Source organism: Apis cerana, linkage group LG3, assembly GCF_029169275.1.
Source record: "Apis cerana isolate GH-2021 linkage group LG3, AcerK_1.0, whole genome shotgun sequence".
Classification (NCBI taxonomy): domain Eukaryota; kingdom Metazoa; phylum Arthropoda; class Insecta; order Hymenoptera; family Apidae; genus Apis; species Apis cerana.
Window position 1 is genome coordinate 10401497 of NC_083854.1, and position 25308 is coordinate 10426804.

Genomic DNA, 25308 nt, shown 5'->3' on the forward strand with positions numbered 1-25308 from the left:
CAAATCTTCATTTGCGTAATTTTCATTTCTTTAGTTTTTATTCGCAAAAATATAAAAATTTATATGAACATCCAATTTTACATTTGTGACTTGTAAAAGAATTTACAATATTTAGCAATTAATTTCTAATAAAATATTCAAATTTCTTTTTTCAAATAATATTATAGTCGAAGAAAATTTCGATAAATTATTTAATTTATTTTTTTAATTTATGTTGATAACGTTTTTATTTTAATTTATGTCGAAGAATGCCTGATTATATATATATATGCATATAATATATTATATCAATACATTATTCGATTAAAAATTTATCAAGAATCATTAAAGAGAATATTTACTAAATTGTTGATGAAAGAAAAATTGAGAACGAGAGAGATTAAATTTTTTTAAGATAATTTAAAAAACAGATTCCTTGAAACACCATGCATTTAATATCGCACGATAATTTTTACGCAATAATAAAAAACAAATAATAAAAAACAGGTTATGAAATGATTCGATCGAAATAAAGAATGCGCAATAAAACAAGAAATTAAAATAGAATATTTAATAAAGGAAATAGGAACGAACTATGTTGTATAGATGTGGATCGTGCCGATGCCTTTGTTCTACTACGCCGAGCTCGTGTCGCACGGTTCGAAAAGGGGAAATAAACAAAACGGAATTCGAAACAGCGCTCAATGACGCCCAATACGACTCGCATCTTTACGTGTATAAACTCAACACAAAATTAAAATCTTCGTAGAAAATGAAAAATTCACATATCAAAAAAAAAAAAAAAATTAAATCACCATTGGAAGATGATCAATTAACAACAATATCTTATTGCTAATTTAACTTTCGTTCGAGATACATTTTTATACATCATATAATTGCGAATATTTTCTAATTCGAATAACAAATTTTCCCCGTAAAAAAATTGTTGAAGCGTTTCGAAAAGGAACGATTTTCGTTTTCACAAAGGCGGGTTAATTAGTTCTCCAGTTCCGATGGTTAAAACTCTCGATATTAACGCGCAATAAAAACTCGAAATTAATCTTTTCAACCGCCGTCAAGATTATTTTTTTCAACCATGGTGAAATCACGCCTCCAACTCTTCTCCCTCTCTTTTAAAAAATTCTAATTGACCAGCTAACCAAGCCCCTTGAAGCCAGCCATGATCAGAAAAGAGAAGGGCCGAGCAAAGAGTTACCGGAACTCGGCAAACTTGGAAACGGAACTCGATCTCTCGAGGAATGTACTTTTAATTAAAGCAAGCTTGGTAACTCGCGCCGCTTTAATATCCAGCCAAATAAACAGATCTTGGTCTCTCTGTTCGAACAATCATCGAAACCGAGATTAGTTTTCTCCTTCCTCTCTTTTTCCTTTCCTCGTGATTTTCGAAATTTTACATTTTCATGTACAAAGTTCCTTTTTTCTTTTAATGTTCGAAATTAAATTCTCGCCTTTTTTTCTCGGTCTCCAATTCGAACAATTTTCGAAAATTGATTTCTCAGAATTGTGACGCAATATCCCAATAAACAGGTCTTGGTCTTTTCTTCGAACGATCATCGAAACAGAGATTAGTTTTCTTCTTTCTCTCTTCGTTTCTCCCCTTTTTTATTCTTGCGATTTTGGAAATTTTATATTTTGATGTACAAAAATTCCCTTTCTCTTTTAATGTTCGAAATTAAATTCTCGAAAGAATGCCTTTCTTTCTCGTTTTTTTTCCAAATCGAGCATTTTCAAAAATTGACTTCACAGAAATTCACGCCATTTTTCAATTGTGACGCTGGTATAATATTATTGAAAATTCTCAGTATCCAAATTAATGCAATAAATAAAGTTGGGAAAATTTAAAAAATCTTTGTCTAAGATTTATAGCAGCATCGTAAGGGATGATTATTTCTGAATTATTCTTGAAAGGTTAGCTCAATGCGTCTTTCCTGTTCTATTATTTTTAACGTTCGATAGAAAGTGGTTTCGATATTTTCTCTGAATTTATCAAACAACCAATGGCACTTTCTCTGGAAGAAATATCGCGACCCTTCCAAGAAATTCCAAATCTTGCGTGATCCTTAGGTGACATTTTTCGAAGCTTTCGAAATGGCCAATCAATCGCGTTTTTGGAAGAACAGTTCATCAAACACAAACAAGAATTCTAAGAAATCATTCAGGACTAGAAATCATTGTCTTTGGACGCCGACCTCAATTTCTTATTTATTTAAATTAAAAGCTGAACACGATTTAAATGTTCACAAACGATTGACCAACAATAGGTTTAACGCATCCTTTGTTTCAAAACCTTCTTCTTAACTCGAGTTTATTTTTCTCCTCTTCTCCTGAAAACCGATGATTCTAAATTTCGAGAAGAAGATTCGTAATTCCACTTTCAATTTCTCGAGAATTTATCCCAGGAGGAAATTGTTGCAGAGACCGATTGTACGGGGGAGTTGATCCCTCTTTGTATCGAGCAAACTGCAATTAAAACGGGTTCGTTATCTCGAATAATGAAATTTTCGCGGCGTAGCGCCGTGTAGTAATCGCGTTAATGCAGATGTTTCCGAGTTTCTTCCGTTGATTGGACGGGACAGGATGAATTATGCGTTTTTGTTGTTTCGAAATTCGGATTCTCGTTTTAGGGAACGACATTATCTCAATTATCATCCGAAAGATGTCCATTGTTTTCGAATCAGCTCCAAACGATCAAGGAATATTTATAAAATTAACTTTCGTTCGAACGATTGGTATCCGTAAATATAATTTTCAAAAAAGAAAGATAAGAAAGTTTGCATCATCGAGAAGAAATTGGATTGTTGGAACGAATAAAATGTCAAACTGTTAACGTTTTTTCAAGAAATTTGACAGAAGATAAGTTCGATCGAATCGCGATAAGATTCATTTAAAAAATATCAAACGTCAAAAGTATCTATCTGTTGTAAAATAATTGTACAAATTATTCATTTACGTATCAGTTCACTTTTCGTACATTAATACATCAATAAAGAATCGTCATTGAAACTATTTCAATTTGAAAATGGAATTATTTAAAAATCGCTGTGTTATATGTTTCACACTATTCGAAATAATTTTTAAATATTTCGAATAACTTTTTAAATTTTGAAATAAATGATAAATAATTTTGGAATAAATTTCGGATAAATTTATACCGATAAATAATATTGTGATATTTTTAAATAATTTATATAATTTTTAAGAGATAATAAAATAAAATTATCTGTTATAATTTTACAACGTAAAGAAAATAGATTACGAAGGGGACGAATAACGATGCCATTGTATTACATTATGATAATACGTAATACAACGATGGTAATATTCTTGTTGTGAGAGTGATTGGTTTCTTATTAAATCCCTTAAATTTGATCCGGTTCAATTATCACACGATTAGACCAGGTTGCTTCGCTGACCTATATATCCACGTAGACGACTTTGTGTCAGCTTATCCTAAAATTGTTTTCACCAACACGCACTGCAAAGTTAATTCGACTAAGGGTGGCTGATTCAATTAACAACGTGCACGTTCGCCAAGATCATCGGTGGAAAGTCTCCCTCGATTTAAAATACAAACACGAGTATGAAATACTTTGGAAGGAGTGCTTTTTTTTTTCTTACAAAATCTGACTTATATACATATTTTTGATAAAATATCCTCCTAGAAAAAGGAGAAGAAGAGAAAAGAGAGAAATAAAAAGAGGAGGAACGATTCTCAATTTTTTTTAGAGGGAACGCTTATTATCGAGAAATTGGAAAAATCAGATTTCCCTGCTTTTGATTACCTTTGACATTTTTACGAACGATAAATCCGCGCAGGTGTATCTTTCTCCAGGTGGAATTTAATTCGAAAGCGAAAGAAGCGAGGTGAATACGGAAAGAAGAGTGGAAACTTCTTTCGCGAGAAATACACTTGCGCGTATTTGAAAGCGTTTGAGAGAGAGAGAGAGAGAGAGGAAAGTTTTTTAGGATACTAAATGTCCAGCCAGCTCCTTCAAGGATTCGAACCGAGTTTCTCACGTTCACTTGAGAGCCAAGTTTTCGAGTATCTCTCACTCGATGAGAAAGTTGAAGTATCCGAGTGGAGTGGAAACTGACTCTATGGAAAATGATGGATAGACGTTCGTCATCGTGGATTGATCTTATATAAATATTTTTAAAGCCTCCACGATATTGGTTTTGAACAAGTATTTCAATAGAGATTCATCTCTTCCGGATGATTCCCTAGAAAGGGAAATTGCACACGTTTATTGCATCCCTTCTGGTGTAATTATAGATGTAATTAATTATTTAATGGAATTTATTAGCGATATATAGTTAAGTATTAAATAATATAATTGTAATCGATGTGATGCCATGCACGTGTGGTTAACGTAATTAACGAATTGCTTTATACGATGACAAATTGAATTTTCATTTATTTTTTTTATTATTATTGCTCGTTGATAATTAATTTTCAAAGAATATTCAAGCAAGTTCGATTATTAAATTTAACTGAAAATCAAATCGATGCATCGAATAAAGGTATACAATAATCGGAATATTTTTCTTTATCGTAATCTTTGGAATAATAATCAAAGTATCATCTTTCGTTACAATTCGTATCGAACAACTAGTTTATATATTTTTATTTAAGAGTAACAATAATTGAAATAACTTTTCTTTATCCCGATTACTCACCTTCTTCAGAATAATTGGAATATTCTCTTACAACTTTTATCAAACAACTACCACTCTACGTATTTCTATTCAAGATACAAAATAACGATAATTAGAATTACCACTCTACATATATTTATTTAAGAATGATCAGGATATTTTCCTTTATCGCAATCTTTAAAATATACAATATTTAAGAGTGACAATAATCGAAACAACTTTTCTTTATCTCAATTATACTTCTTCAAAACGTAGGATAATAATAATAATTTCGAATCCTCTATTTTACCATTTTTCTTTTTACCAAACAAATTAAGATGGAAAACACGAATATTTTTCATTATCCTCGCCGAAAACAGAAAGCTCTGTTTATATTTTTATTCAAAAGATGGGACAACGACGAGCGGAACAATTATCGTCAAGTTCTCGGGGACGTCGTTACAAGCAACGATTTATCGGCCGTATCCGTTTCCAATTTGCCGTACAATCGGCTCATTTCGGGGAATAACTTGGCGGCTAGGTTGTTCCAGAGACGGCATATCGGTGCCTTAACCGACTCGGTTAACTTTACTCACCGGTTAACCGAATCGGTCTATTGATTGTTTCGCTCGGTTAACTAGCCAGACTATAGGCAATAACAAGTGAACCGACCAAGGTTAACCAATTTCACCAATTTCGAGAGCCGGCCCATGCAGAAATTTACAATTGATTTTCATTCACGGTATCAACGTTCCAGTAGTTCCACGTTGCAGAAATACGTAAACGCGCGTGAATTCGATGTGAATTTGTTCATGTTTCCCAGGAACCACAGAATTTTATTTTTTCCACATATCTCGAAAGGAATTTGTAAAAGAATTTTCCATTGAAATTTCCTTTCGATATTTACGTCTGAAGTTATCTTAACTATTTTTACATACGAACAGATTTTCTGTTATGAATTAATACGTGGCTCGATTGCAAATAAAATCAAAATTCTGCTTAGAAATTGTTGATATGGTTATTCGTCGAGTCTTCCAACTAAAAAATTTGATTCACTTTTTACTCGTCGAATAAAAAAAAAATTAACATACATTCACATCGTCTCAGTTTAAAGAATATATATCCATCGATAATTCGATCTTTATCGTGACAATTAAGTATTAAATCTAAACGTTCTATTATTTCGCTATTCACAATTCAAATATTCGCGCCAATTTCGAATTCGCACGATGCTGATCGAGCGAATGATTTTTCGAACGAATAACCTCTCGAGAACTAACGGCGACGCGACTCGTTAACGGCTGATAACGGGATGTAATTGATCGCGAGAAAAAAGCAGGGATTCGAATGTTTGGGAATACGCGAATTGGGAAAACAATCGGCGTAAAATAAAAGTTTTCCGCGCGTACACACACACACATACATATACATATATATATCGCGTGGAAAACATCCTGACCGATACGATTGCATTAAATTTTCCGTGCAACAGTTAAATTTCGCCGAGTTTAATTGACTGGGAACCTGGACGCGTTCACACGTGTAAATGACGCGATGCATCGAAAGGCAGAACGATTTTTCAAAACGCGTATGGTATTATTTCACCATCAGAAACGGGATCGTGTTAAACGAGCACGCGATTCTTTTCTTTTCTTTTTTCCTTTCTTTATATTGGCTAATGTTGTATACTTTTTTTTTATTTGTTGTTCGTCATTTTCATTTCTTTGGATTTTTAAAAGTGATAGGTTAGGTTATAGGTTGAATTTGTTATTCGGTATGTAACCACGAGCTGAGAAATATATGTTGCTCGCAAAAAATTGATCAATTAATAATAATGAAAAGTTACATTTTCAAAAAATTAGTCCTTTCATCGATATTAAAAACAATATTTTTCAAATACTTAGGTTGTTTAGTTAGGTTATGTGAGTTTGTTATTCGGTATGTAACTACGAGCTGAGAAATATATGTTGCTCGCAAAAAATTGATCAATTAATAATAATGAAAAGTTACATTTTCAAGAAATTAGTCCTTTCATCGATATTAAAAACAATATTTTTCAAATACTTGAGTTAAAATTGTTTCGCAAAAAATATGTTCCGAATAGATAAAGATTCCGATATTAAAATATTACATTATATATTTCATATATAAGATATATTCAGATTCTAAAACAATCCAATACATAAAGAAAATTTCCAAAACATCATTTTTCCGCAACCACTTCTTTCTTCTACTTCGAAGAAAAGAAACTATTCAAAAATTTATCCCTTAAACCACGAATTAACCCATCCACCGTTGTTCAATTAACCCGTACGAAACATCTAAATCACGTCTGATTAAAAGCTCGCCTGAGCACAATTCCAATCACGCGCCCTAATTAAAATCCGTTTCGAAAGTCGCCAAGTTCATCCCCTGTCCACTGCACAAGAAGATCCAGAGATACATATCTTTTTAATTACCAAAGGGGGACATCTCTCTTGCCGAAGAAACGAGGCTCGGGAATGGAAGGACTTGAACAAAGAGGGCGTTATTAAAATCGATAGAATTTCATCAACGAGTGGATCATTAATTCCTGTTTCGAGGAAGGTTAAAAAGTGTGATGGAAAGTTGAGAAATGGATATCGATGCGGATTAACGTATCCAAATGTAAATTTCTACCGCGTCGATGTTATTACGACGTTTCACGTTCGGAGGGAGAGAAATGGGATCTCGATGGTGTTGGAAAAAATGGCGGATATAAAGCACGCTCTCGTACGATCTAATAACTTTTACGGGGGGAGGAAGATGCGTGTTGTAATGTAGGGGGTCTGGTAATTGGTAGCGTGCGGTGATGGGTGATTCTGTACGAAGTAAGAGGCAAGTTAGCTTTTTTTCTCCCCCCTCTTTTGTTGGGATTGTTTGGTCTAATTGATGCTGTACCAGGGGATGGTAAAATTTCTTGCCTCTGAATTGTTGCATAGAGAGACAGAAGAAAGAAGAATGAGTTTATGGATATTTATACAAAATATCGAAGGGATGGTTGGATATTATTCTTTTTTTTGGATTTTACGTACGACAAAAGTGATAAAAGTGGCGAATCATTGTTATAGATTGTGAAATTTATCAAAGGTACAAACAGTAAGAAAGAATATATTTAATAAAATAGGAACGAAAAGTATTATGTAGATATGGGTTGTGCCTTTGTTCCACTGTGCTGAGCTCGCTATTGCAAGCTCAAAAATGGAAACAAACGAAACGGAATAGAAACAACGATCGCGTTCAGTGAAACACACATCAATTCACGCATAAATATACAAGATATGATACTTTTACACGTACAAACTCAACGATCATTTTATAAATCTAAAGGAATTTACAACCGAGTTAATAAAACATCATTATTTGTACTTTGTACACATCTCATTGATCAAAAGAAGCATTCAACGAGATCAAACTCGACCATTTATAATAAAAATCATGGATATTATTATTCTCATCGATACAGTTGCAGTAAAATAACTCACCACGCTTGTGATCTCTTTTGAATCAACCACAGGAAAAAAAGGGGAAAAAAAACAGCAGTAATCGAGAACGAGCACTTTTACGAAATTTTCATTGCGAAAAGGAAAAAAAAAAAAAAGAAAATTAACCGAGGAGAGGAAAGAAAAAAAGAAAGAGAGGGGGAAAAAGGAATTTAAATTCGAGAATCTCCGCGAACCGTTTCTCTTCTAATTTTTCGCGGAAATTCCGACCACGTTTTCGAACCTCGACCACGCACCTCGAAGTGATCAAACGAAATTAAACTGGATGGCAAGGGATGGATGATTATTCGAAAGTTGCGTACAAATATTAATCTCGTGAAAAATTTGTTTTACTTTCGTGCTTTAAATTATCGACGAAATGAAACAAGACAAGCGAGAGAATAATAATCGACCGAAGAATTTTTCGTTTTTAACGCGGCTGGGACGAATATACGAGTCTCAGGGATCGTCTATTTTATGGCGAATGGTTAATAGATTTTCTGAGAAATTGTGAAAAGGATGAACAAGGATTTCATCTAACAAGTAAGTATTGAAAACCAATATTCATTCTGAATTTTTCTTTATTACTCCATTCTATATTTTTTTGTTATTTATCGAGTAATTCATTCAATTGATTCGATGAAATTAACGAATTAAGGACACTGAAGGAAGAATATCGTTGTGAATGAATCTTCTATCGTGATTCATGTATCGGATTATAAACTCTCGAATAAATGAAAATAATAAAAATTGCTGCAATATTTTTTATAGTAATGGAATTTTATCATAGCGAAGAAAAATCAAGCATCGAATCATAAAAATACTCGTAAAAAATAAATAAACGAGGAAGAAAAACAATAATAAAACGTCGTCTCATATGCAACGTGTGAAATTCGGAGGGTCAAATTGAGGGGAAAAATTGGTGGAAGCTGATTGGACAAAGAACGGATGCAAAAGGCAATCCGATTGATCGATCCTTGTCGCTCCTTTGAGCTCTCTCGTTCTCGATGATGATTGCAAGCTGCCAGTAGATTTTGATCTTCCTGACGGATCTCAGATTTCGGTAACCCGATACCGAAAGGATATGGAAGCTGGGTAATGAAGTAAGTTTGATTTAGTTGAGATTGGTTTCATAGAGGGATTTCGTCGAGTAATAACGAAATTTTAACGATCCAAGACGATTTTGCGAAATCAATTCATCGAGGAATGATGAATTCGCATGTGCTTTCATTTTTTCTTTTTTCTTTTTCCCTTCTTCTTCGATAATCGGAGGATTAAGGGAGCTCGAGTAGAAATTTATCTCGCTTCTTAAATCAATACTATTCCTCGCGCGCTCTGCAAATTTTCTACAAACGCGGAAACCATTCATACGATCCCTCAACGAACGCGAGAATCGAAGAGATTATTTTCTCAATAGTAGAACTCGAAGATAGAGCAACTCGTGCAACGAACTTCACGCCTTCAAGAACGAAACAACGCTTTGCGTACGAGATATCTCGTGCACGGCAAACCGAACTTTGTGGTTGATATCTCGTTTCTTTCGAGAAATTAAAAACACTCGAACGGGAAAAGAAGAAATCCCCTACGAAAAAATGTAAAATCTATTCGTCGAATGGAGAAAGGAGTAAAACCATTGCACAAAGGAAAATGCTTCATCACATATCATAACATTTAATTTTATTTATGTAACGAATAAGCCTACATAATAAATAGAAATGTGTAGTAATATATATGGTAATATAAGAATAAACTTTAGTGCACATAAGCGTGGTATATTTTTTTCTAGAGCGCTCAAAAACGAGGCCTGGAAGCGCGTCGAGCGAGCAGAGTTTAACGAATGATTGTCCAATATAATAATTCTGTCCCGTGAAACGAGTTTTCAATAAATTCGAAAAAAGGTGGAAATTTCTGAAAGTGATTTCCCCCATCTTTGGAACGTTGTTCGTCGAGAGATAACGGGAGGATTCATCCTCGCCTCGAAATTGTCCCGCGAACGGAGCGAGGCTGTGATCTCGCTTCCAAGCAATTTTTCAACGGGGCCATTATTTTTAACAAACTAGCGCGGAACCGGCTGCTAGCGGCCCTCTCGATCCATCGATCGCCCGCTTCATTTCCATCGAAGGGGGCGACGGAAGACTTCCGGTTCTCGGCACGCTTCCTCTTTCCAGATGGATGTTTCCATCGAGAACCCCTTTAAAAATGGATGGAGGTGGATTTTTTTCCGAAAAGAGTTGAAATAAGACATTTAACGTCGATAATACTTTTTAAAAATTAGATCGAGTAAAATTATTAAGTAAGAGTTTTACGTGGTTGAAATACCATGTTTCACGTCGAGTCGTCAAATTCGTTTAAAAAAGGAATCAGGAATATTTCTCGTTTATTACCGAATGAAATTATTGATACTTTCATATCTTATTTCTTTTTTGTTCTTTGAAAAAATCAGGAACATAACGTATAAATAGATTAATATTTTTATTGTATCCTGCTGGAAGTAATTCTACGAATTTTTATTCGTATTTCGTATAAATTACTATTCAAAGAAAAAGAGAAAGAGAGAAAAAGAGAAAGAGAAATAGAGGTGTTCGATAATTCGAAGAGAATCTTACGTGGTGTAGCTTTCGTGATGAAATCGTGATGGGAATGGAGAGAGAGAGAAAAAAAATTAATCGCTCTTTCTTCACTCTACGACTGTAAACGATTGTTCGATCTTCTTGATGAAACGGGATATCCCCATTAAAATATCGAAAATATTCGTGGAAATAAAAAAAAGAGAAAAAATTATTATACTTAAGTGGTTGGAAGTTTAAGAGCACTGTACGAGATGAGATGAATTTATACGAGATATCAAGGATCGCCGATTTCTATGCAGGCTGAATAACGTTTTCAAGCACTCTCACCTGGAAGGATATAATTCGGATTGCAAATTGGAGTGGTTGTAAGACCGAAGTGGATCCGGGATATTTTACCGGGAAATTCTTTAAAATAAATCATGGTTACACACACGTTATTATACAAATCTTCGAAAATCGATACACGTTTTAGAATTAATTAATTTTTCGAGACGAGCTAGATAATTAATCATTCTGATAAATTAAAAATTCTAAATTCAAAAATTACATCAACACATTCGCTCGTTCTACAGGATTCTCCTAGAATAGCTTCACCAAAAAGATGTATTTTTGTATTCGAAAGAGTTTAACGCAACTATTGGGATAAATCTTCATTGTTCGATAATTAAATGCGTGGATAATCGATCGTTCTTATAAATTAAAAATTCTAAATTTCGAAAATTACATCAACACTGGCTACGATACTTTTTCTTAAATTATCGCTGGTTCCACAGGGTTCTCTTAAAATAGTTTCACTATTGCTCCAACGAGGATGTATTTTTGTATTTGAAAGAGTTTGACACAAATCTTCTATTAAATCTTCAGAGACCATTGTTCGATCCACGTATCGAGCCATAATAATAAGATAATTAAATAATTGAATAATTAATAATTAATCGTTCTTATAAATTAAAAATTCTAAATTTCGAAAATTATATCAATATTGACTACGATGCAACACTTTTTCTTGAATTATTATTATTCTTAAATTATATATTCTACAGGGTTTTCCTAGAATAGCCTAGAATAGCCGACGAAAAGGGAATGTATTTTTGTACTTGGAAGAGTTTAACACACTTACTATTGGGATAAATCTTCAGAGATCATTGTTCGATAATTAAATGCGTGGATAATCAATCGTTCTTATAAATTAAAAATTGTAAATTTCGAAAATTATATTAATATTGATGCAACACTTTTTCTTGAATTATTATTATTCTTATATTATATAGGATTCTCATAGAATAAGTTCACCGCTGCTCCAACGAAAAGGGAGTGTATTTTTGTACTTGGAAGAGTTTAACACACTTAACTATTGGGATAAATCTTCGGAGAGCATTGTTCGATCCGCGGATCGAGCGGCGTAATCCATTCCATTCCATTCGCTTCTTTCCTTTATCCGAAGAAAGGGGGAGACACAGAAAGAAAAAGAAAGAGAAAAGGGAAAAGAGAAGGAAAATCGCACTCGAAGAACATCTCGAAGATTGAAGAAGAGCAAACCGGTTAGATGTGAAAGAGTAGACGTCTGGTGATCGAGGCGAAGTGACAGAAAGGCAATTTGATCGATTGCCGCGATTTCAGATTTCAGGGGGAATCTCTCTTGAGAATTTCTTCTTTGTTCCTATCAGAGAAGAGAATAAAATGCGTTCGCCGATTCGCGAAAAATAAGGATAGAACGAAGAGTCGGATAAGTGCAGAGAATCATTAGGCGATTCCTTCTCCCTTTCCCTCTCTTATTCGCCCCTTCGTTCATTCTCTCATTCATTATTTCCTTTCACTTTCTTTTTTTATTCATTCTTCCATTCATCCCCTTTCTCTCTCCCTCTTTCTGGAAGAGAGAATACCGTTATCTGGTCGTTATCTCTTCGACAGACGTCTGATGCCCGATAAATCTCATAACGGATGTCATATCGATCTCTGCCGGAACCAATCGTGACTCGACCGAAACCGTCTTAACGTTTCCCGATCGCTGTGTCGTTATCGTGCAACCGTTTCGTTCCATTACAATTCCGTTTAAACGATTCGATTAAAAAATCTAACTTTCGTAACAGTACATCGAGGACAGAGGTGTCAAGTAATAATCGATCGTTTCGATCACGTCGAATTCTTTAAAAAGAATTTCAGAAAATCGATCCACTACAACAAGACAAGAAGTTCAAATAAACACGTAAGAAAAATTTATTCACCCCTCATGTGAAGTAGCAATTGAAGAACTGTTATTATTAATCAATGACCGAATCGATTCGACGAAAGAAAAATGTGAATCGCGGGGAGAGTTCGGCGTCTCGCCGATTAGAGAGAGACACCGTAGGAGGACAAATTACAAGCGCGTGCAACTGTCTGTCGGTGCGATTCGTTGTTCGAAAGGGGAGGGATCGATCGTTCGTTCGCTGCGTCGATCGATCTCGGCGGTGGTGCGGTCTAGGCAGCGTCGGCGGCGGTGTCTAATTGCTCCGAAGGGAATCGGGTCGCCGCCGCAAAACGCATCTACGGCCGCGATCTACGTAGCCAATTAACTAAGTCGCTGAATCGCACCGTAAATACGTACAAATGGCCCGTAGCTGATTCGACGATCGAATGAACGCGCCGCTTCCAGCCGATCATTCTAATAACCGGCCCGCCTTTCACCGCGGAGCCCGCACACAGCTGCGCTAATGGACAATTTCAATCGGCTCTCCCTTTTTGCCAGAGAAGTTGTTTCAATGTTGAATCGAATGCTTTTTTTTTTAGGAAAACAACGATCGGAACTTTTTCTTTTTTTTTTCTCTCTTGAAAGGAGGTTGGAGGAAAATTATTCGAATACTATTCTATACTATTTTAGTTTATTCATTAATTGTCTTTTTCTTCGGAGAGAGAAAATTCTTGGTTGAATCAAATTTAGAAAAATAAGGATCGAAACTTTTCTTTTGATACTTATAAAAGAAGTTGTTGAATTACGTTTAATAGAGTAATAAGTAAAATTTTCTTTCGTCGGTGACAAGTTATTGGAATATTGAATTAGGCTTAGGAAAATAACGATTGGAATTATTGGAAAAAAATTATTCAAATGTTTATATGTTTAGTTGTGTTGTTTTTTTCTTGATAGAAATTGTTCGAAAGTTGAATTACGTTTAATAAAGTAATAATTAAAATTTTCTTTTGTCAATGAATTAGGCTTAGGAAAATAACGATTGGAATTATTGGAAAAAAATTATTCAAATGTTTATATGTTTAGTTGTGTTGTTTTTTTCTTGATAGAAATTGTTCGAAAGTTGAATTACGTTTAATAAAGTAATAATTAAAATTTTCTTTTGTCAATGAGAAATTATTGGAATATTGAATTAGGTTTAGGAAAATAACGATTGGAATTATTGGAAAAAAATTATTCGAATGTTTATATGTTTAGTTGTGTTGTTTTTTTCTTGATACATGATAGAAATTGTTCGAAAGTTGAATTACGTTTAATAAAGTAATAATTAAAATTTTCTTTTATCAATGAATTAGGTTTAGGAAAATAACGATTGGAATTATTGGAAAAAAATTATTCGAATGTTTATATGTTTAGTTGTGTTGTTTTTTTCTTGATACATGATACTTATAAAGTTAGGAAAATAATGTGTATCCTTTTCTTGGATATTCTTATATATTCTTGGTATAGAGAACGTTTAGAGGACTGAAACTTTTTATTTTTATTCGTGTATTCCTTTTCTCTCTTTAATTACAAGGAAATTTATGCGAATAACGAACAGATTTTAAGTTTGGATTTTAAAGATTTAAAAAATAATTGTTGGAATAACTTTTTATTATACATATTTTCACTCGATTCACCTTTTTTCTTGCTAATTATGGAGAAGTTATTCGAACATTGATTTGGAAAACCAAGATATCCATTTCTTGTATATTTTTAATAATTACAAAGGAAGTTATGCAAAATAATTGAGTTAGATAAGGATTGAAAACTTTTTATTATACATATTTTCATTAAGTATATCTTTTTTTCTTCCAAGTTTTCTTGAACATTGAGGTTTAGAAAAGCAACGATTGAAACTTTTTATTGTACACTGGCCGCAACTGTGTACTCTTTTTATTCTTGGAAGTTATAAAAATGTTGAAACAATTTTAAGAGTATTACTATTGGAACTTTTTATTGGACCATTATGCCCTTTTTTTTTTCTCGATAGTTACAAGAAACAAGTTATATGGAATGTTAAATCAATTTTGGAGAAAATAACGATTGGAACTTTTTATTGTACATTTATCTACGCGTATCTGCCTGTCTATAAAAATATATTAACACGGTTAATCGAACCATTATAACTTCGTGAAAAATTGTCGTACAATAATCTTCGTGGAATCATCTTTTTTAAAGTTTAAACTCTCTCTATGCCCTTCGAATTCCCTCGAAAATTACTTTTATTCGAGATATTGAAAGAAATAAACGAACGTAAAAAATCTATCACTCATAAAAGAAGGTCGAAACTTTCTTTTTAACCATCTTAAAAATTAGTATTCCTTCCTAGATATATAATATACGAATTATCCTTGTTGACTAGGCAGTGAAAATAATAAATATAAATGTACGAGTTTAGCTGAATGAATATATTTTGATTATACGTGATTGCGCGTATCTGTACGAAACAATTGAACTATACGTATCTAAAAAAAATAAATTGATGCCAACTATGAAGTAGTGGCATTGCTAGCAACATTGAATAATAAAACCATAAATAAAATTTTAGTGAACTTTAAATTCTATAACAAGATGAATAAGGATTGTGAGAACTTGTGAGATTTTTGTGATTGAGAAATTAAGTAAAGGGGAATATTGATATTCACGAATAATTATATCGAAAAGTATGGGATTATTGAAGATGTGTCGACAGAGCAGTGAATAAATATAAATGTACGAGTTTAGCTGAATGAATATATTTTGATTATACGTGATTGCGCGTATCTGTACGAAACAATTGAACTATACGTATCTAAAAAAAGCAAATAGATCCCAACTATGAAGTAGTGGCATTGCTAGCAACGTTGAATAATAAATAAAATTTCGGTGAATTTTAAATTCTATAACAATCCTCTTAACATGATTTAAAGCGATTCTTCCTCCAAAACTAAATAAATAAATTTAACCGATCGTTATCCAATTCTCTAACACCGTTCCATAAATTCGTATCGACACACCTCCTCTCGAGTAATAATCATCGAATTCCATAAAATTCTAATCCCGAATCCCGCTCATTTCTTATCCGTCCCCTACAAATCTTAATTCCCCCCTCCCACGTAACAACGTCTTTACGTGCCGATATTCTCATCCAGGGGCAATATACCTGGTGGAAAATCCCAACGGTTCCTCCGTGATCCACGAGGTTTTAAAGGGAAATCCGGATGTTGTCGGGAAGGAAGGTAAAGCGGGTGGAAATACGAGGGTGGCGCTCGCAAGCATGCAAATCCTTCGCATTTCGGATTTCTCTCCCCCTGGTTTATCCATATTAATGCCCCTAATTAAGCCGTGGATGGGTCATACTTCGCGCGCTTATTCTTGCTTCTCTTCTGATAAACCGATATTCATTTTCCGTTTCGATCCTTTCGAAAAATTGACTCGAGTGAGTGAGAAGTAATAACAACGATCGAATTTCGATGAAAGTTTTCCTTGAGATTTGTTTGTCAGGCATTGAGATGTATCGTCGTTATTATTATCGGAGATTTAAATTTTTTAGATGGTCGTTTTTTTGCTCGAGGAATTATTTTTGCTTAAGGTGTACGCAAGCTTTTTCGATTTTTCTTGACAAGCTTTTACCACGTTTCACTATCGATCACTCTTTCAATTTTTGATCGATCGAATTTTGGCGTTGATTAAATTTCAATCTGTTGAAATCTGAATTTAAGTTTACGAAATTAAAATTCAATCGAGAGATTGTTCCACAAAATTACGAATTAGTATTAAAATATTCACTTCGGTTATTTCATTCTTTTTTTTTTTTTTAATATTCGCGATACCAGAGAAAAGAAGAAGAACAACAACGAAATAATAATAATTTCCAACGCTACTTTTCATTTTCACGCAGAGAAATGTATTCTCTATGGAATAAAATGGAGAAAGGATCAAAAAAAGTCGTTATCTTCGTTAACCCCGGAATACGAGGATTGTTGGACGCGCCGTTTCTCGCGCTTCCAATTCGTTGCCGTGGCTTCATTACGCCCCGTAATTGCTCCGCTAATTAATTACACCAACTCCGCGCGCTGCACGCAAATTCCGTACGTCGAATCGCGCACAACGCGTGCACCAGCGTCAATAAATAATAGATGCGCGCGTGTCGCTTATTCGCGATCTCTACGAACCGATTAACGCTATTATTCGTCCAAGAATCTTCATCGATTCTATCCCAATTCAGAATTACGTTTGATCCATCGTTTTTCGCGTCTCTCTATATATCTTCTAAATCACGAGTGATTTAAAATGATACTCGGAACGATTTATCGTTATTATTATTTTCTTAAATGTTTCAGGAGGATGAAAGTTGAATCGATTGGAAATTTTTATAATTTTTCAAAAGTTACGTCGAATCATTTATTTTTGTACGTTTATTTAATTGTATTGTTTTTGAAATATCTAATCAGATTTTATTGAGATAAAAGTTGCTTTCTTATTTATAAAGTTTGGTTAGTTCTTATTTTTTTGAACGTATAAAATTGATGATTTCCACTTTTTTTTGTATAAATTATGTATTTTACGTATCAAATTTTGCACGAACAATCGACAATTAGAATTGATTTTTATTTAAATAATCTTAATCCTGTATTTTGAGTGTCATTTATACTTTCCTTGGATTTAAATTTTCTGCAAATTATATTTCATAAATATAATAAATTTATCCAATAAATTTAGTTGAAACTCGTTAGGCAAAATTTAATCGACTAATTCAATCGTCTAAACTAAAACGGTATTAAAGATATTACTTCTTTCGCGTTCATTAAAAATTACACACACGTATACAGAGAACAAATTTAATTTCGCCGTCAACTTTAAGTAAATTCTCATACATCATCCACATACGTTTCAATTTCTCTCTTTTCCCCCTGTTACAGTTTTTTCTCCTGCGGTGCCGGAAGAAACGAATTGTCCCACCGATTCCTGGTAAGTTTCACCTTTTTCTTTTTCTCTCCTCCCCCCCAGTAATAATTTTCGGCGGACCAACGAACGAAATCGCCAGATTGGAGGACCGTTAATCGAGAATATTTTACGCGGCATTCGTTTCCATTTCACTGTTTTTCTTTCTTTCTTTTTTCTCCTCGTCAATAACTCGAGCACGAGATTTGAACCGCGTTTCGAAACCTCGGTTCTGGATCCATTAATCGTGGCTACTACTTTTTCCATTTTCCATTTGGATTTGAGATTAGAGCGACTTTTTCTTTGTTAATGATAAATCGAATTTTTTAATTTTTGGTAAAAATTTGAAGAAGAATTAGAGTTTTCTCGAAGGCGAATAATTGAACGTAGATAAAACGAGTGGATTTGACAAAGATTTGGTATTGGATTGTATAAGATCAATTTGAATATAAATAATATTCATTTCTTTTATTATTCCATTATTCTATTCTGTATTCGATTTACATATTGCGTCCTATCTTGAAATGTCAACGAGTTATCAAAATATTTGTCTCGCGTATAATAATTAATAGAAGGATATACACAGGGACAATTATTTAAATTATTTCTGTCATAAATCGTGTTTACGTTATATTTTAATTCTCTTTTTTAAGAAAATTCCCAAACAAGTATTCTTTAAGCGTACAAAATTTTTATTCGCATATTTCATATTTGCGACAACTCTCCTCCACGCAGCAACAAAAAAAAAAATGAGGCTGTACAATAAAATTCGACGCACGTTCAATCATATTTTTGAGGAAATTTTCGAAGGAAATTCGCGCGAACGGTAAGGAAATATTATCGTTCAGACATGATACATGCGCTGATATATTGAATAGTTTATGGAGACAAAATACGTCCCCGTAATAAAGCTTTTCTGTCGAGACGAGAAAAATTTTCGCATTCACAACCGAATGACTGATATCCCCCGTAAATCGATCCTGAGTGATATTCATGATTTTTCTGGGCGACGCCGTTCCACCCTTGTTACGCGTGATAACCGTGCATGGACCAAGCTTCGCCATAAGAAAGACAGGGTTTCAAGATTCATCGTTCGATCTCTCTTGAGCAAAGTAAAATATATTTATTTTACGGGGACGAGATAAATGATAAGGGGAGGAAATTATGAAAATATGAAATAATATATATATATATATATTTGAAATGAAAGATAAATCGAAGAAGATATCGTAAAAAGTTGGTGGTGAAATAAAGAATTTGTCGATTAACCGAATAAATAAAATGTTTGAATAGTGAGATCGGTAATTGGACGAAAAAATTGCTAAGCGAAATATAAATAGTTGGTTTCGTTAAAAGATAAAAAGAAAAGAAATATCGAATGGAACGTTTGAAAGAAATTGGAGAAAATTACAAAAAAATTGTTGGCGTGGAGACAAAGAGTTTGTTCGAATGAAAATGATGGAATTTAATAATTAAATAACCGGTGAATAACATTTTACGTAAAATAATATATTTTCTGGCACGAATTCTTTCAACGTGATTTTCTTGCTATTTTATTACTTGGCTATTTTATTTTCTACAATTTTTCCCCCATATTTGACGTTTCTTCCGTGAGAATGAATAATAAAAGGAGAAAGAGTCTCGTTTATCTTTATCGACACAACATTTCAGGACTTGTTCGATTAAAAATATAAAACAATTACACAATGTTTCATTTCGTCGGAATAATTATTATTACACGAGGAATACCAAGTTCTTTTATTTCCCAAATATTGACGAAACGAAAAATTTTTCCCAAAATTCACCCGCATCTGGCAAAACAAATTATCAAACAGCAACGAATAACACGGTTCGTCGCGCGAGCTCTACCGAATAAAATAATACTTTTATCACAAGCTTCCATTTTATCATCGATAAATAAGAAGAAGAAGAAGGAAAGAAAAAAATTACCCAACCTTTCGATATTTCCTGGTCGTCGATCTCACGAGGTTATCAACATGGAAAATCACGGGCGCGCAAAAGAGGAGAGAGAAAGAGAGAGAGAGAGAAAAAAGAACACTTCTCTCCCCACACTCGAAGAGAGAAACGACGAAAAACGCATTTGCATTCGGGTCTCTGTGTTTAAACTATCGCAGTGCCGCGTTTATATGGAAATTCCACGAGCGATGAGCCCCACAAAGGTCCCTGGGATCGAATTAAATATCACCGTTGCTCAAAGGTGGAGCTCGAATCGTTTGCCGATGGTTAAATGAAAATATTCCTGGTGGAACGTGTGTATCTTCCCTTGGCCCTTTCTCGTTCCAACGTTGCCACTCGTTTCATTAAGATCGTCTTTTGCGCTTTTCGACCGTTCTACTCCGCGTGTATATCGTTAACTATCTATATGTTTGACGAGTTTTGAAATACGTAAGAAGAAAGAAGAGAGAGAAAATGTTTGAAGAGAAAAAAGTTGTCCAAGTGGGTGTGTTGTTCGATTAAAAAAGCTGCACGACGAAAATATCAGCGAGCTTAACTCTCTTAGATACAGATCGTACAAATAATACATTTCTGAAAATGTCCATGTCCTTCCCGAGATATCCTTTGGACGAAACGAGATTGAAATCAACATCCGCCTTTCCATTTCGTCTCCCATTGTTATACTTGCAGATGACCCGTCTATCCGTCTTTCTCTATCCTCCAAACTTTTGATTACTTTTCCAACGAAGAAACGAAACCGTGTATAATAACCGTAATAACAATTGATCCAATTAATAAAATTATTCCCGCGATTATCCACGTTAACGATACTCGAACATCGAGACATATCACGGCGTGGTATTACATCGTTCAAAATATCTTTGCAAATATTTTATTCAAACACCGCGGGACTCGTTACGTCCCCTTTCACGAATTCTCGATGAAACGAGGTTTCGTTCGTGTCAAAGGATCGTTTGAACAATCCACCTCCCCTCCCTGTCGAAGATCGTGGACGTTAATATTTCATTCCCCTCTCCCGCTCCTTCTTTCCCCGTCGCGACGAGGAACCTTGGCTCGTCGCAATATTTAATTTGCCCTTCCCTTTGTAAACTTGGTCGTCGTCCCTGCCCGACCAAAATTTGCATGTAACGTGCCGCGCCGCGTCTCAACGTCCACGAGGCCGGCCACGAAAATTCAAAGCTCGAAATTCCCCTCACGTATCGCTAAATAAAACTTGTACCTTTCTCCTTCTTTCCTTTCTTTCTTCTCTTCATCTTACGCGTGATCCTAAGATGATTTTACGAATAAAATTATCGAGCTTATTTATTTTTTCCATCGCTTTTCATTGTTTATTTCATTGTTTTCTTGGAATGGTTGGAATACAATTCGTATAAAACGCCATGATACGCTATGGTATAACTATAACCGCTCTGCACAAGATGCCACGTATTATAGGACAATTATTATCGAGTCTGGAAATGTAACATCGGTATTTTCATTACAGTTATTATTACCATACAAATATATCATATTATTATTCCAAAGTGTAATTAAATGTGTTTAGAAGTTATAAATACCCCGTTTCGAGGAAACATTCTTTTTCGACAAACGCAGTGAAAACATTGCAGTGAAGCACTTTCAAAAAAACCCCTCATTCCCAATCATATTTTTCGCGGAAAACGCATCAAACTTTATTAATTTCCAACACCTCCGCGAAGTAACTCAACTTACACGGATTCACTTGTCTCTCGCCAACTTAATATTTTCCCCATTGTCGAGGGTAGTTTCCAAGACGAAACCACCACCCGGCACGTCTCTCTCTATCCTTCCACAGTCGCATCTCTGTTCTCGTCGCGATACCTCGGCCCAATTTACGACGCTTGGGCGAACAGCATCGAGGGTGATTCGAGGGTTGTGTATTCGGGGGAGGTTTACTAGAACGCCTCCGTTGAACGGCGGTCTCGCATGCGTGCACCACGGAAACATCGTTTAAGCGGAAGCATCCACTAAGCAGGAACTTAGCCGGCACGTCCTCGAGTTTTGCCGCGCAACAAGCGCCATCTAATAACCCGGGAGGGGGGAGTGACATTCTCTCCCTTCGTTAAGTTTGGAATTGTTACTTGGTTGAAGTTTGGGTGGTTGGACGTTTCTAACGAGGATCGAGGTTAATGAAGATTCCCCTTGAATCGTGATTTCCCTCCTTTTTTTTTTTATACAGGAGTGGAGAGGAGGGATTCGGATGTGAGTGGATGGGATTTGGTATTGTGATTGTTGTACGATTATTTTGCCAATTATGGAGGTAGAGGAAAGATGGAGGTAGAGAATTTGAGGAAATTGAGGAGAATCTGATCTTGATTATCGTAGGAGAAGAAAGGTGTAGAGAATTTAGAGAATTTGATAGATTAGACAGAGAAGTTTTTAATTTGGTAGAGTCTTGATATCGTTTAGATTTTTATTACGAGAATATTAATTAATATTAATTTAGTGGAGCACGAATATTTTATTTCGTAGGAGGAAAGGAAAAGAGATATAATATCGTTCCAGAAATGTCTGTTCTCATAATTTATTTACTTCGTCATATTTATATACCCAGTGTATATAAAATTCGATCACGAGACAATATCTATGACACGGAATGTTTGTCACCGAATACACATGGCGTGTAAGAAACAAAAATGGAATGGAAGTTTTGATAGCAGTTTGTATCGAGAAAAATGTCCGTGAAATTCCAACATTGTTCTTGCAAGTTAAACAACATTTCTCTCTTTCTTTCTCTCTCTCTCTCTCTCTTTCTCTCTGATGTTTAAATTTATCGTTAGGAAGGGACGGAGGATGCAACGGACTGCATCCTGTTTGGTGTTTCGAGTTCTTTTCGGAATATCAGATAAAGTATGACCGTAGAAATGCATCGTAAGGTTCTTTATATTCCGTTGACGACATTTACAGAGTGGCTCAGCAGTTTTAAGACCTCTTATCGTTGGGTCGAATTGAATAATAAACGGATGTATTCTAGAGGGAATAAATTTTAAAACTTGTGCCTTTCCTTTCTCTTCTTAATTTCTCTCGTTATCGAAATCATAAAAATATATTTTTAACGAATACCATAAATTGGTAAAAGACGGGAAATTGATATAATGTAAATATATTTGAAAATATATTTGCTTTAAAAATTTGTTTCCTTCCTACAAAATAACGTAACAAGGGAAGAACAACAGAATTGTTTGATTGGTTCGTACGAACGAAAACATAATATTTCCTTTCATTTCCCGTATTTATCGCGAGTACAAGTATTCATTATATTTGTGGAATATATCCATAAAAATGGTTTATTGTTATTATTATTACGTTATAAATTTTCAAACGGACAAACGTTGTTTCTCCATTTTATTTATTTTTCCGAACCACTTTCGAAAAACAGAAAAATTCCTTCTCCAATTGTATTCATTATCGATTCATTATCGATTAATCGAAACGTACATTTCGAGCACTTTGAAGCCGGAGCACTATGTATCCAAATCATTTCCGAAATCAATTCAACAAAATTGATTGGAACAACGCGAAATAAAATGATTTCTAATTCTTTTAAATAGTTATTAAATTCCAGAAAATTTTAACGAATAATCTCACGTTCGATAGCCTCCTAAATAAAACTCGCGAGAATGCGATTCGCGCGACAGGGATGAAATAAGAGGAATTTAAGTTCGTCTTACGAAAGAAAAAAAAAAGAAAAAGAAAAAGAAAACGAAAGAGAAGCGCAGGTGGAAGAGTTGGAAAGCAGTTGGAGCCGAGTTTCACAATCGATATCGCCCGAAGACGTTTCCTCACCGCTCATCCCCATTGCTTTCGCCTCTATCGTCGAAATATAACTCTATCCACAAATGTTTATCGACGTTGTTTCGGCTAATACAATCGCGAGTTTGTTACAAGATGAAATCGATGAGAGGAAGAGAGAGAGAAAGAGGGAACCGAGTGTTGACTCAACGAGTTTTGCCTGTCGCCTTTGTAGTTTCCTGTGCTATAGTTGTTGGAGAGTTCGCCAAGGTGTAGGAATCCGAGGGGACCGAGATACGTTTGTTTTGTCGAGCACCGTGCTTCTTTGGTTTCGAGGGACTCTTTGCATGACTTTGCACACCAACTTTGCTCCGCGTGGTGGGAGAAATTGGTACGTTTTTGGGAGAGAAGAAGGGAATTAGAAATTGAGAAATTTTGAAGAGAGAAGAACGTAGAAGGATTGGTAAATTTCGAAAGGGAACAGAAGAAAAAGAACGTAGAGAGAGTGATAAATTTTAAAGGAGCAATGGCAGAAAGAAATTTTGGGGAGAAAGTAACCGCATAGAAATCGATAAATTCTGCCAGAGAGGTTGAAACATAGGGAATAATAAATAAATTTTGAAGAGAAAATAACATTATCGAGATAAAGTGAAGTATAATTCGTTTAAATAAACCTGCTTCGAGCGACGTATCACACGACCTCCCCATATTAATAATCATCAGCCATAATATTACCATTCGTAATACCTCTTTCGCGCTAATTTCTCTCTCGATCGAAGCAATCCTCCTCCTCCTCCTCTCATCTCGGTCGAAAGGAAGCCACGAAACGGTGAGAGAAGGAGGAGGAGAGCTAGTTTCCGATGCGTCTTCCAATCCTGATGGAATTGCGCGTATAACTAATCAGGCTGGAGGCGTGGACGTTCACGTATGTACGTAAACTGTTCGACAAACAGGGATCCCAGGTTGAATAGGAAATTGCAAGAGAGTAGAAGAGAGAGATGGCAGTGGACGAAACGAAACAAGAGAAACTCGGCTGTTGTAATAATACCCTCTGCACAGGAACGTGACTGTTTCAATATGAAAAACAGATTCGCCTCTCGAGTGTTGTTCCGTTTTATTGCGACCTTTCAAACGTTTCTCTTGTTCCGCTGGCAAAGAAAAGCCACGATTGCTTTTTTCCTTCAACCTGCCACGAGAGAAGAAAAATTTAGCAACTTCTAGCTTCCGATCACTATTATCTTATCCACTCGCCTCTTACGCTCCCTCCAATCTAAGCATTCGTTCGACCACAGTTGAATTAGTTGCATTCCAACATTTTTAATCGTACCATTGCAACGTCACCGCGATAATTAACCAGGGAGACGCATAGTTTTTTCCCTCGCGTCCAAAGAGGGGGTGTAAAGAGAGTCAAAGGTTTAAGCACGTTTTAACGGCGGGTGTCGCAACAGTGAAACAGGTCTGTGTCGGTTACCGCATTTTCTACAGCCGGGAATTCGAAATGAATAAAATCCCTTATAAAATAGCGCGGTGTCCATGCATGCAGGAGAAACGTGCGGGAGGGAAACCCCTCGAATTGCTGGCGCGCCGCAAATCTGAAACGAGCCCCCTTTCTCTCCTCTCCTCCTCACCCTCCCAGGGGATAAACGTTTCCTTCGAAAAGCAAACGCGCTCTTTTCCCTCCCCCAATTGCCACTCGAGAACCAATTTCTTGCCAATTCTTTTTTTCTTTCTTTCGAGGATAGAT

General features: G+C 35.0%; 1 protein-coding gene across 7 annotated transcripts in view; it reads left to right on the forward strand.

Annotated features, from left to right (window-relative positions):
• LOC114576766 (cysteine-rich venom protein-like) overlaps positions 1-25308 on the forward strand; it is a 94578-nt gene that overhangs the window by 32283 nt on the left and 36987 nt on the right. For 3 of the 7 annotated variants that reach the window (XM_062072838.1, XM_062072835.1, XM_062072837.1), the window contains one exon: positions 17816-17866. The exons of 3 other annotated variants lie outside the window; for them this stretch is intronic. The gene's annotated coding sequence lies outside the window, so the exon portion shown is untranslated. The remainder of the gene's footprint in view (positions 1-17815; positions 17867-25308) is intronic. One more of the 7 variants, XR_009829194.1, reaches the window with a different exon arrangement.